The sequence below is a fragment of the Sceloporus occidentalis genome, unplaced genomic scaffold (genome assembly GCF_023333645.1).
Source record: "Sceloporus occidentalis isolate IW3139 unplaced genomic scaffold, rSceOcc1.0.p SCAF_1, whole genome shotgun sequence".
NCBI lineage: Eukaryota > Metazoa > Chordata > Lepidosauria > Squamata > Phrynosomatidae > Sceloporus > Sceloporus occidentalis.
The window spans coordinates 124,289,967-124,299,910 of NW_028316981.1; the positions used below are offsets into that span (position 1 = coordinate 124,289,967).

General features: G+C 42.6%; 1 pseudogene; it reads left to right on the forward strand.

Moving 5' to 3' along the window:
• Nucleotides 1–9,428: 9,428 nt before the first annotated feature.
• Nucleotides 9,429–9,520, forward strand: LOC149322086 (U6 spliceosomal RNA; annotated as a pseudogene).
• Nucleotides 9,521–9,944: the final 424 nt, after the last annotated feature.

Here is a 9,944-nt window from a genome sequence, read left to right on the forward strand (position 1 = left end):
TCCTTATTAAGAGAACCTTATTAAGAGAAATAGGCCAAACAGGAAAGGAGGAGGAATAGCACTATATGTCAGAGATATTTACACCAGTGAAGAGATCCTGGACATCAATCATGGAAGCCAGGTGGAGAGCATCTGGATAAGAATCAAAGGGGAGGGAAACAACAAGGATGTTACGGTGGGAGTCTACTACAGACCCCCAAGTCAGACTGAGGAATTGGATGATATCTTTCTAGAACAGATGACCACACAGTCAGAAAAGAGAGATGTAGTAGTGATGGGCGACTTCAACTATCCTGATATTTGCTGGAAGTCAAACTCAGCAAAATCCTCAAGGTCTAGCAAATTCCTCACTTGCCTGGAAGACAATTTCATGGTCCAAAAGGTGGAAGAGGCAACAAGGGGGTCAGCTATTTTAGATCTGATCCTAACCAACAAAGATGACTTGGTTGATGGGGTGCAAGTGGTGGGATCCTTAGGTGGAAGCGACCATGTTCTCCTGGAGTTTGTTATACAATGGAGAGGAGAAGCCAGGCAGAGTCAGACACGCATCCTAGACTTTAGGAGAGCGGATTTCAGTAAACTTAGAGAAGTACTGAGGGCGATTCCATGGTCAGAAATACTAAAAGATAAAGGAGTTCAGGACGGATGGGACTTTCTCAAAAGGGAGATACTGAAGGCACAATTTCAAACAGTTCCAGTGAGAAAGAAAAACGGGAGGTGTCTCAAGAAACCAGGATGGATGACTAAGGAACTTTCAACCGAGCTAAGTTTGAAACGGAACATGTATAAGAAATGGAAAAAGGGGGAAATCACGAAAAAGGAATTCAAAGAAATAGCAGGCATGTGTAGGGGTAAAGTCAGAAAAGTTAAAGCGCAGAATGAACTCAGGCTTGCTAGAGAGGTTAAGAACAATAAAAAGAGCTTTTTTGGATATGTCCGCAGCAAGAGGAAGAAGAAGGAAACGGTAGGGCCACTGCGTGGAGAAGATGGCAAAATGCTAACAGGAGATAGAGAAAAGGCAGAATTACTCAACACCTTCTTTGCCTCAGTCTTCTCAGAAAAGGCAAAGGGTGCTCAACCTGAGGATAATGGAGCAGAGGACAGAATAGGGGAATTTCAGCACAGAATAAGTAAAGAGAAAGTAGAGGAACACCTTGTTAATCTAAATGAATTTAAGTCTCCGGGACCAGATGAACTCCATCCAAGGGTATTAAAAGAACTGGCAAAAGTAATATCGAAGCCATTGGCAATCATATTTGAGAACTCCTGGAGAACAGGAGAGATCCCAGCAGACTGGAGGAGGGCAAACGTTGTCCCCATCTTCAAAAAGGGGAAAAAAGAGGATCCCAACAATTATCGTCCAGTTAGTCTGACATCAATACCAGGAAAGATTCTGGAGCAGATCATTAAACAGAGAGTCTGTGAACATCTAGAAGGCAATGCCATAATCACAAAAAGTCAACATGGGTTTCAGAGAAACAAGTCATGCCAGACAAATCTAATCTCTTTCTTTGACAAAATTACCAGCTTGGTAGATGAAGGGAATGCTGTGGATATAGTATATCTTGATTTCAGTAAGGCCTTTGACAAGGTTTCCCATGACATTCTTGCAAACAAGCTTGTAAAATGTGGGCTAGACAAAGGAACTGTTAAATGGATCTGTAATTGGTTGACCGGCCGAACCCAAAGGGTGCTCAACAATGGTTCCTTTTCATCCTGGAGAGAAGTGACCAGTGGGGTCCCACAGGGCTCTGTCCTGGGCCCAGTGCTATTCAACATCTTTATCAATGACCTGGATGACAGAATTGGGAGCATACTTATCAAATTTGCAGATGACACCAAATTAGGGGGAATAGCTAATACCCCAGAGGACAGGATCAAGATTCAAAATGACCTGAATAGACTAGAAAGCTGGGCCAAAGCTAACAAAATGAAATTCAACACAGAGAAATGTAAGGTATTGCACTTAGGGCGGAAAAATAAAATGCACAGATATAGGATGGGTGACACCTGGCTGAATGAAACTATGTGTGAAAGGGATCTAGGAGTCCAAGTAGACCACAAGTTGAACATGAGTGAACAGTGTGATGCGGCAGCTAAAAAGGCCAATGCTATTTTAGGCTGCATCAATAGAAGTATAGTGTCTAGATCAAGAGAAGTAATAGTGCCACTGTATTCTGCTTTGGTCAGGCCCCACCTAGAATATTGTGTCCAGTTCTGGGCGCCACAATTCAAAAAGGACATTGAGAAACTGGAGCGTGTCCAAAGGAGGGCGACAAAAATGGTGAAGGGTCTGGAGACCATGCCCTATGAGGAACGACTTGGGGAGCTGGGGATGTTTAGCCTGGAGAAAAGAAGGTTAAGAGGTGATATGATAGCCCTGTTTAAATATTTGAAGGGATGTCATATTGAGGAGGGAGCAGGCTTGTTTTCTGCTGCTCCAGAGAACAGGACCCGGAACAATGGATGCAAGCTACAGGAAAAGAGATTCCACCTGAACATTAGGAGGAACTTCCTGACAGTAAGGGCTGTTCGACAGTGGAATGCACTTCCTCGGAAGGTGATAGAGTCTCCTTCCTTGGAGGTCTTTAAACAGAGGCTGGATGGCCATCTGTCAGGGATGCTTTGATTTGGATTTCCTGCATGGCAGGGGGTTGGACTGGATGGCCCTAGTGGTCTCTTCCAACTCTACGATTCTATGATTCTATGATTCTATGATTCTATGATTCTTTCTGTCCTGGAGCAGAGCAACCTAGTTATCCTGGCTCTGGAGCTGCCCCAACTCTCCACACTGCAGCAGGTTTCTGCAGAATGAAGTACCCAGCTTTGATGAATGAGGCACTGGATCACATGGCAGGGCACCTCGTTCTGATCTCAGAGTGAATGACTGGTGGCAGCAGTGGATGTGCCAGACTGCTCAGCAGGATGCATTTCAAACTGTCACCCACCATTGGAATGGAAAGCTCCAGATCTTCCCAGAGGATCTGGAGCCAATTGGAATATTTAATAATATTACTAATAAATAGTAATATTTAATATGTGTAAAGGGTGACGATTGCAAGATCAGTGGGTTGGTAGTTTGAGGCCCAGGTGCTGCATGGTAGAGTAAGTTCCCATCACTAGTCTCTGTTTCTACCAACTTAGCAACTTGAAAGCATGTAAAAGTGCAATTAAATAAATACCAGTAGGTACCACTTCGGTGGGAAGGTAACAGCATTCTGTGCAGCCATGCTGGCCACATGAGTCATCTTTGACATTGGTCGTTATCACATGACTGAAATTGGAAGTATAATCCACTGTCATCCCAAATGTAATCATGCATATTCACGTTATTGCGCAAAAGGTTATCAGACGCATTCGCTGGCATTCCGAACGCACTCCGAATGCAATCAATCAACCACACTTAAGTAAATTCGGTGGACTAGGGAATTCACAAATCCTATTCCCAGGCTACTTCGCATTCCATGCAATGTCATTTGGTGTGATATGTATGTCTGCTGTGGCCCTGGTATTCCTCCTGCATCAATTCCCATGATCCTCCATTTTGTTTTGGCTTCTGGGGCTCCTAGGTCTTCCCCGGCAGCCAGGAGGAAAAGAAGCTGTTTTGACAGGAAAGAATGGCTCTCCATGAGGTGCCCTGCAAGCTCTCTCTCTGCCCAAAACAGTGGGCTTAGGGCTTGTCCTGCTCCTGGCCCCTTGTGCTCCTCAGGGACCTTTTTGCTTCCCTTCCTTCCTCCAGAGCCAGGGGGCTTCAAAAAGAGAGACCCCCCCCCTTTTAATAGCCCCAAAGAGTTGTTCTTCTTCCTTCATTCCTCCTCCTTTGGTGGAGGATGGAGTGGGGCAGCCTGGGGAATGGGGGTCTGTTTTCCTCCCCTCAGGGGCATCGCTCTGGGTTCACAACAAACTCCAACTCCGCAAAATAACTGGGTTATTTCTCCAGTGTGGATGTAGCCTTAGTCACCAGCTCTGGTTCCTGCACAGCTTCCCCTCTCATTTCTCCCTCCTCCTTTGACTCATGGCAAGGAGGCAGTGTCATTGCCTTCAATGGGACTCCCAATGGGCCAGGTTAGAACCAGAGAGGACCCAGGCCCCCCACAACCTCACTGGAGCAAAGCTCTCCCAAATGGAGGGACTCCTCCTCTCCCCTCATTCCCCCCATAGCTGGAGACTTAAAGGCACAGACATAGTCTCTCTCTCTCACACACACACAACTATCTGGAGACCCCCACCCCACTTTTTGGGTTTTCTTGGGTGGTTTATTCAGATGGGTTTTGCCATTGCCATTTTCTGAGGAGGCTGAGAGAGTATGACTTGCACCAGGTCACCCAGTGGGATTCGATCCCTGCCTTCTAGAGCCATAATCCAATGCTCAAACCAAGCACAAGGTTGCTTTCAACTGGTTTTGAATTGGTGAATTGCCTTCATAACATGAAATGAGGGGTAATGAATGCACAAATTAAGTGCATTGCCTAAATAACGTGAAATAAAGGGTAATGAATGACTAAATAACATGAATTGCCTAAATAACATGAAATAGGGGGTAATGAATGAACAAATAAATAACATGAAACAAGGCAAAACCAAGGGAACCGGAGGCAAGCCCCACCGGAAGTGTAAAAAGGTCACAATCTGATTCTGCTCTCCCTGCACATGTACAGGGATGCTAATTCAAATTCTAGACTACGAAGGGTATGTACTCATATGATAACTTCTTTTGCATTTGCACTACTTTGGCTTTGGGGTGGGTGCTGTGTTCTTCTGTACGTTTGACAACCATTCATGTAATAGTGTTCATTTTCGAAATGGCCCTACTTTCTTTTCTTTCAAAATTGGGAGACATTCCTCATGTGTGATATCGTCCAATGGTGGCTCTTCGGCTTAGTAAATGAGATGAGTACCACCCTCTACAGTCAGACACAACTTGACAACTTTGTCAAAGGGGAAACTTTTACTTTTACCTTTTCAGAGGGTATTATACCCTAATTCTGGTGCTGAAGGGGCCAGCCATAGGACAATCTGTGTGCATCAGAATCCGGGCTTGGGCCATGTGTTAACTGTTCTCCCTGCTGAGTGGATGGGGTGGAGGAGGCTGTATTATTTGGTCTGTACAGACAGGTCCCTGTCAGCCTATGAAGAGGGCAATGGTAGACCTTCCCTGAATAAATCTTGCTTAGAAAAAGCCATAATAAAGTCTCCATATATTGGATTCAACTTCAAGATAAATCAAAACAACAAAAATTGTTAGAAATGAAGGCTAAAATCCTATGCAGCTTTATTTAGGAGCAAATGGGATTGGAATCAGAGGGACTTATTTCTAAATAAGCATGCTCAGAGCTCCTGAAGTCACTCAGATGTAATCTTGAATTTTAATTAAACCCAACATAGCAAGTGCCCATTTCACCTACATGCCTGTCTGTATCCAGTTCCTTGAAGTTACTAGCACTCCAGTTCCTACTTAAACCCATTGACAGTTTGCAATCATGCAAATAGTTCCATTTTTGGAAGAGGTGTTTGGTAGTAACTATGCCCTGCACAAAAATTACAGCATCCATATTTGAAATGCCTTGTACTATTTCTTCTTTCTTTTATTTCTCTTTTGCAAGTTGTAAACTACTTTTAAGCTGGTTATTTATAATCTCAATGCATAGATGTCAGTTTTGGTATTCTGGTAAGACTCTTGATATGATCCGCGTCTCTGGGAAAACTGACCACTAGGACATGTTCTCTGCCTTCCAGCCTAGAACTGTCCAGATATGTGGGACTGTAGCTTCCATCATCCCTGATTATTAGCCATACATATCAGGGGCTGATATGTATAGTGAAAACATCTGGAAGGCATAAGTTTGGAAATTCCTTGAAAGTAATAATCACACAGTGCTTTGTTCCCAGTGTTATAATGGCACACATATTGAATACTGATAACAGTACCTTGGTTTCCATTATTATGGAGAAATACACATGGAGGAATGCATCTGAAGAGATAGACTAATGTCTACAAAGCTCATGCTGCCAATATCTTTCTTTCAGTTAGCCTCAAAAGTGCTACACATGGAGGGTTATGCAAGTCTACCATGCCAGAGCCATGTTTGTGGCATTCTAAAGATGTTGATGCTTCTCAGAGCTTTGCCTGGGGCAATGGAGCAACTCTCTTCCTTTCTTTAGGAGCTGGTCTTTATTAGGTGCCTTGACCTGTACTCTTCAGGAAAGAACAGCACACGAGAAATAAAAGGGGCATTAACCTTTTCCATCTAAGTACCATGACCTCTTGAAACCTGCTTTATTCAATGGAGAAATACTGAAAGACTCTCCTCCCAGTGGGCATCCATCTTACCATCATAACACTCTCCCTTGCCAGAAAACAAGAAGAATTTGACACTTTTAGGAAAGTTCATCCAAATGAGCTTAAGAAGTATTTAGCATTAGTTCATCTCTTTGGAAGAAAATTACACCTGTAATAAAAGTAATCTTTTATACTTTTCAAATACTTGATTTTTGTATGGGATTTCCTGGCAGCTTGACTGAGAGCAAGGTAAGGTACAGGAGGCTATGGGCATAAAATCAGTTTCATATCAATTCCTCTAAAATAAAGACCCTATAAAGTTTTATATCAATCCCTCTAAAGTAAAGGCTATGTCATGAGTTGGGGAAAACTTTGGCTCTCCTAAGGCAGGTGAGCTACTACTTCCATGGTTCCTCACCTCTGGCCAGGCTACTGAAGACTAGTGGTAAGATCAATAGCAGCTAAACAATAGCAGCTTCATTTATATACTGTTTCGTACCGCATTAAGCAGTCTCTAAGAGGTTTACAACTGTAAGCTAATTGCCTCCAACAAGCTAGGTACTCATTTTAGCGACCTTGGAAGAATGCAAGACTTAGTCACCCCTGAGCCCCTGGCTGGGATTGAACTCACAAACTTGTGGTTAGTGATTGAGTGGCTGCAGTACAGGCATTTAACCACTGCACCACCAGGTTCAGTTAAAGTTCAGTTAAAATAAATCAGGTTATGCATTCACCAGCACTGAACTACACAGTATGGAGCCAAGGTGTTTCGAAATACAAGTTTTAACTGAACTTTTTTTACAGCAAATGAGAGCGTTTGGGGCCCAAGTCATACATTATCTGGATACTGTGGAAGCACCATAAGCATTCATAGAGAATATCCATGTGAGTCAGAAGAATGATATAGGCAGTTCCTTTTTTGATCCAAGGTTTTATAACTATTATTAGTTGATGGCAGACCACATGCTTCTCATGCAAAAAGGGCCTAGGCTTAATTCTCAGTGCTTGAAGAAAGACCCTTGTCTGAAATCTCAAGGGACCTGCTGGTGTTCAATGTAGATAAGGAGGATCTAGATCAGGGGTAGGCAATCTTTTTGAGCCAGGGGCCGGGTCGCTGTCCTTCAGACAACTGGGGGGCCAAAGCCAAAAAACAAATAATTAAATAATTTTTTTTAAAAAATTAAATATATAAATAAACCAGGACAAATGTAGGACAAAATTTTCAAATGGAAGACACTTTTTTTTTAAAAAAATGGAGGACACGTGAAAAAATTTGCTGATTTTTTTAAAAAATGTTAATATAAATGCATGTTTCTGAGGCTTCTATAGACAATTGCCCCCCAAAGGCCCCAGCGGCAATCGGCAGCAGGACCGGGCTGGGGCCGGTCCCAAGGCCTCGCCAGTCTGCATCCGGCCCGCGGGCCGCAGGTTGCCTACCCCTGATCTAGATGAACCCATTCCATCTGATTTTGCAACTTCCTGTATATCTGCCTTATACTAGTTCAGTTTGATCTTTATAATCCTCTCCATGATCCTTTCCATAGATTCCTATTGGAAGATGACAGGGACTGAAGCTGGAACTTTTAGGTATGAATTCTATCTGTAGTCACCATTAAAGTCAGACCACTGAATGAATGGGGTTTATGTAAGTGTTGACTCATCACTTGAAAATTGTTCCAATGGGTCTATTCTATTTGGGACTTGCAATAGGATGCAGGCTACTGTGTCCATAGCAGGTGTCCTGCCACTGAGCTCCAGTCTCAGCAGCCAAATGCATATTCATATAGTGCAGGGGTAGGCAACCTGCGGCCCGCGGGCCGGATGCGGCCCGGTGAGGCCTTGGGACCGGCCCCAGCCCGGTCCTGCCGCCGATTGCCACCGGGGCCTTTGGCGTCTCGCGCAAGGGGCATGGTGGGGCAATTGTCTATAGAAGCCTCAGAAACATGTATTTATCTTAACATTTTTTAAAAAATCAGCAATTTTTTTCGCATGACGTCCATTTTTTTAATTTAAAAAGTGTCCTCCATTTGAAAATTTTGTCCTGCATTTGTCCCGGTTTATTTATTTAATTACTTTTTAAAAATTATTTAATTATTTATTTTTTGGCTTCGGCCCCCCAGTTGTCTGAGGGACAGCAACCCGGCCCCCAGCTCAAAAGGGTTGCCTACCCCTGATACAGTGACACAGCTTATATGCTTAAGCATGAAGAACCTGTTCTTCCAAGGGAGTTTAGAACTGTGACAGATCTAACCTGCTACATGAGATGGCTAAGTTTCTCATATGGCAGTTTCCTCTGGTTGACAGAACTGACATTTTAAATCCTTTTTCTCTCCCTCACCTCTAAGTAGTATGTGTCTAATTTTCTCCCATCTGCATATGTAATAGTAATTTTAGTTGCTTTTAAAAAATCAGAAGAAATGGGATAAAAGCTTTAATTTTTTAAATTATGATCTTTATTCACAATATTTCCAACATATAAAACCATATTAAACTACTAAAAAAATAACATAACCATATATCATACAACAAAAACACATACCTCAATTCACATAAAATATTCACTCATCATACAGTCTTCAAACATGCATCTACCATATATTGTTTTACCTTAACATAGCGTTCTTATCATGATACATTTCTGGATTCATACCCACTGTTAACTCTAACCTTCTACTCAAGGTGTTTCATTATTCTTCTTTCCTGTAACCCTCTACAATTAGTTTCCCTTCACATCCCCTCACCTCTACTGACTCCACTTTATCCTTATCACCTTCCATGTCACCCTCTTTCATCTACACTCCTCATCCTTCCTACAATCAGTCCTTTCTGATTTCTCTTGCACGTCTCCCTCACCTTCATACTTTGCCACCACTTCCATTTCTACTTTCTCTTACCCTTTAATTTAATTTACCCTTACCTATCCTCCTCTTACCTTCTTCTCACATACCCATACCCTTGACTCATCCTTACACTTTCCCACACATAACTCTTCCTTCCACACCTTGACTTCCTCTCTTGCCTTTTCTGGTTCATTCTTGTGAGGAAAAAAAACCCACATGACTTCCTGATTAACCTATAAGATTGATTCAGTCTTAACTCAGCCTTGTATCAAATCCCTTTATATTCCACTTGTAGCATTTTGTTTCTCATGCTCATTTCAGCAGCACATATACTAAAATTGGAATGATACAGAGAAGATTAGCATGGCCCCTGCACAAAATTTAACTTCTTCCATTTATTGTTAACAGCCATCACGTTGACCTCAGATTATGGTGACCCAAGCAATGAGAAACCTCCAAGTCACCCTGTCATCACAGTCTTGCTCATACAATGCAGACTCAAGGCCATGGCTTCTTTGATTGAATCTCCATTTGAAATGTGACCTTCCCCCTTTCCTACTGTTTTCTGCCTTACCAAGCATTATTGTCTATTCCAGGGAGTCATGTCTTCTCATGGTATGTTCAAAATATGACAGCTTCAGTTTTGTCATCTTGGCTTCTAGGGAGGTTTCAGGCTTGATTTACTCTAGGACCCATTTATTTGTCTTTATAGCAGAACAACAAAATCTGTAGAACTCTTCTCCAGCACCACATTTCAAATGAGCTGATTTCCTTTCCATCAGCTTTCTTCACTGTTCAGCTTCTTATACATATACATATACAAT